We start from the raw sequence: 4,679 nt of genomic DNA, 5'->3' as shown, positions 1-4,679 counted from the left end.
GGCGTTGTCCTTTATCCCCTGTTTCAGAATCTAAACTTCCCATCCATCTCCAGCAGCCACCACCTTTTTCTTTGTGCTTTTCTGCATCACACTGATGTGGTCCAACAAGTTTAAATTTTACCAGTCCCAAATGCAGATCTGTGGAAAAGTCCTGACCTCCTCTTCTTGTTCGGGTGATAGTTCTACTGTCCTCACCCAAGGTTGATGGTTCACGGCCCCCACTTCACTTTCATCTTGCCACTCATAACCATTCCTCTTCTAACTTCTCATAGAGGTGAAGGGGCTCCTCTTCGGCCTCACTGAGAGTTTATTAACTCTGTCCTGGATGCTGGTGTCAGTGTCCTGAGGCAGGTATCTTCCCTATCAGCTCCCTCAGGGGCAAGAAGCTTCTAAGTAACAGACTGCACTTCAGCCTTTACCTAGCATTAATAACATGGATTCTAATTAGTTTGCTATCATACCAGGGCTCTCTCCTAGCAGTCAGGTTTGCCTACTTGAGGTCTTGGCACTTTTCCTAGGTGACCAAGTATTTGTTATACAGTCCTATAGCAACAGGCATCCTCTTAGCCTCCTGGAGTTTTCTTTTAATTTATTATAGTTATGTACAGGGGTGAAATTATTATTTTGTTCTCTTCCATTAACAGAGTTTACAGGAAAGTTGGTGCAACTTTAAATAAATTTAAAGAAAACTAGCTTCTTAATAGCACTGCTTTTATGAACTAAGAAATATACTTATGAGTTTGTCTCTTTCTGGATGAAGCATTACTATAGATTTTTGGACTTTGAGACTATTTTTGGATGATGAAGGCTAGACTTAGATTTTTTTGATAATCCATACATTGGAAGATGGTCTAAAATATTTCAGTCCTTTAAAAGTGCATTGAGATTTGTTTTGTGGCCCAGTATATTGTCTACCTTTTTAAAAGAAAATGTTTATTTATTTGGCACTGGGTCTTAGTTATCATGAAATTAAAAGATGCATGCTCCTTGGAAGAAAAGTTATGACTAACCTAGACAGCATATTAAAAAGCAGAGATATTACTTTGCCAGCAAAGGTCCATCTAGTCAAAGCTATGGTTTTTCCAGTACTCTTGTGTGGATGTGAGAGTTGGACTATAAAGAAAGCTGAGCACCAAAGAATTGATGCTTTTGAACTGTGGTGTTGGAGGAGACTCCTGAGAGTCCCTTGGACTGCAAGGAGATCCAACAAGTCCATCCTAAAGGAAATCAGTCCTGAATGTTTACTGGAAGGACTGATGCTAAAGCTGAAACTCCAACACTTTGGCCACCTGATGCAAAGAACTGACTCATTTGAAAAGACCCTAATGCTGGGAAAGATTGAAGGTGGGAGGAGAAGGGGATGACAGAGGATGAGATGGTTGGATGGCATCACCAACTCAATGGACATGAGTTTGAGTAAACTCTGGGAGTTGGTGATGGACAGGGAGGCCTAGCGTGCTACAGTTCATGGGATCACAAAGAGTTGGACACGACTGAGTGACTGAACTGGACTGGGTCTTAGCTGTAGCATATAGGATCTGGTTCCCTGGCCAGGGATTGAACCAGGGCCCCCTGCATTGAGAGTGTGGAGTCCTAGCCACTGGGCCACCAAGGAAGTCCCGCAGATGGTCTACCTTTGTAAATTCTACCTGCACTTGAAAATATTGCATCTTTTGCTATTGTTGGTTGGTGTGTAGTATAATTGCCCATCGGGATAAGTTGGGTGTTAGTATGGTCCATGCCTTCTACATCTTGTTTCTTGATTAAGAATAAGAGACTTCCAGGCTCTTGATGCATCATAGCTAACACCAGAAGTCTCAAGAAATTAAGACAAAAACTTGTAAAATAAACCCAAAGAAGCACAAGGAAATAATAATAAAATAAGGTAGAAAATAATGAAGTAAACAACAAACCTCTGATACTGAAAAATCACCAAAAGAAAAAGTTTGTCAAATATTGATAAATACCTAATAATATTAATCAAGAAGAGAGAATGCATAAATAAAAGAATATCAGTACTGACAAAGGTGAATCTCATGAAGATGTTAAGATATTATCAACAATGTTATGCACATAAATATGAGAATGTAGATACTATGGATAAATTTCTAGAAAATACCACTTAAAATCTACACTAGAAATAGATACTAAATAGTCCTATAGTAGTCAGATATTCACAAATTCTATAAGGTAGACTGATGATAAACTAAATCATTAATAAAAATCCTTCCCTCCAAAAAAATTCTAGGCTCTGATAGATGCACAAACATGTTATATTTTTTTTTTTTAAGTAAGTGAGAAATAGCACCAATCTTTCAATAACTTTTCCAGTGAAGTACAGTTACAAGAGGAAGAATGCATGTGAGATGTTGGGCAGTCACTGGGGTGGTGGGAATAGGTATTTGCCAGTGATCTTCGCCCAGCACATAAATCCCATTCGTGTTGTTTAAAACAAAAGGAATTCACAGCACAAGAGTATTTGAAGAGATAGAGACTTTATCCCATTATGAAAATGACGGAATATCAGCAGTTCCCTTCCTTACCTGGGATTTTGAATGCAGAGGAAGATATAGAACATTAGAGATGGTTCATGGTGGCGGAGTCAACAAGGGTTCAGGCACTGCCCTGGGGCCCTGGGGTACAACCTTGGATGTGCTGTCTGCTTTCCAGTCTTGCTTGAATCCTGCCTGTTATCTGAGCCAGGGTCTCTAACTTTCTGTCAAATCTGTGAGCTACATAACAGTGTTGTGTTCCTTTTCTCTTTGGTTTATCCACAGTCCAGAGGTACAATCAGCAGGCAACTCCTAAGTACCCTGAGGGGATACTGCTGAGAAAGTATCAGGGCTGCCCACAGTCCACTCATGAAGCATTCTGGTACCTTCTAAAAACCCTCATTAGTGTTCATTTCTGCCATTCCCAGAGTTGGGTTCTGGCCTTTAGAGAAGATTTATTCTTTCCCCATTTAAAGACTCCACTGCTTTCTGTCACCTTGAATTTTTTTGCTGGGCTCTTGGTCAGACTTCCAATCTCATGTGGGATGACTGTCAAAGTCTTAGGTTACTTAATTCGTGGCTGATGATAGATAGTACAGTCTTCAGGACACAAGTTTTTAGCATTCCAAATGGCAATAGAGAGAGTACCAGAGATATGAACCTCACAGTGGCATGCATGCCAAGTTGATTCAGTCATGTCTGACTATTTGCAACCCCATGGACCATAGCCTGCCAGGCTCCTCTGTCCATGGGATTCTCCAGGCAAGAATACTGGAGTGGAGTGCCACTTCCTTCTCCAGGGGAATCTTCCCGACCCAGGGATCAAACTCATGTCTCCTGCATTATAGGTGTATTTTTTACCACTGAGCCACAGGGGAAGCCCCAAAGACTGGCTTGTCACAGAGGAATAGAGCATCTCTATTTCTGTTTCTCAACTTTGACCAATCATAAGAGCAAAAGTTCAGTTGCTAGAGTTGCTATCCATCGCTGTTTATGCATGCCCAATTTAGCATTGGCAAGGATATTAGCAGTGGTTTAATATGCATCCATACTATAATAGGTATTGCAATTCATACAAATCTTAAAAGTTAACTGCCATCTACTTCTTCACATCCAAGAATTTCAATTTATGAGTGACGTTGCACATATAATTGTCTGGCTGGATCAACCTAGCTCATTCTTTGGTTATCTCTGTTTGAGGGTACTGCTGTTATAACACCATTTCAAGCCTTTTAAGTTGGCATTGATGTGAAATATTATTAGGGTTGAGAAAATTCAATATATAACACAAATGCTCAGAATGGCTGCTCTCAGGCCTCTTCCCACCTCTTACTGAAGGATCCAGAGGCTCTCAATATTCTGAACTCAAGTCTTCCCTGACTTTGAGCTCATCCCCTATTGGGAAAGAATTGTGTTCCTCCTACATCACAAAGTTGCAACAGCATAAATGCTTACTGAGATCAGTTTCAATCTGCCTCCTTCAAGAGGCTACATAATCAGCCTCCTCCAAAGTCCTTCTGAGAACATCAGAAGTTTCAAATAGTTTCTATCCCCTTCTTCCTGCAGAAAGGTTGTTGAGCCTTAGAAATACATTGACTCACTCTCTTAAGACTGGAAAGTTCTACCAGACATGATATTTCTCTTCTCATTAGTCTCTGAATTCATGAGAATCTGACAATAAACTCCAATAAAACCACAGATCCCAGACAGACAGTCTATGATTCTCTGAATTTAAAGTACAATTAGTTGGTTAAGCTTTTGTGAGTGCATGTGTGCTAAGTCACTTCAGTTATGTCTGATTCTGCGACTGTGGACCGTAGCCCACCAGGCTCCTCTGTCCATGGAATTTTTCAGGCAAGAATACTTGAGTGGGTTACCACTCCCTGCTCCAGGGGATCTTCCTGACCTGGGGACTGAACCTGTGTCCCTTACGTCTTCTGCATTGGCAGGTGGGTTCTTTACCACTAACGCCACCTGGGAATCCCTGTTGGGTTGACAATACCTAACAAATCCTCATGTCTCCAGAGTCCATGCATACTACAATGACTAACTCTACCTAAGAGATGACAAGACATGATTTTCCTATCTTTAAGAATTTAAAGATATGGTCTCTTACATCATCTATCTCAGGATGATTTTTCTAAGATATATTTCCTATTGTGTTGCCCTGTTATAAATTCATATACC

Source organism: Dama dama, chromosome 18 (genome assembly GCF_033118175.1).
Source record: "Dama dama isolate Ldn47 chromosome 18, ASM3311817v1, whole genome shotgun sequence".
Classification (NCBI taxonomy): domain Eukaryota; kingdom Metazoa; phylum Chordata; class Mammalia; order Artiodactyla; family Cervidae; genus Dama; species Dama dama.
Note: the sequence above shows the minus strand (reverse complement) of the source record.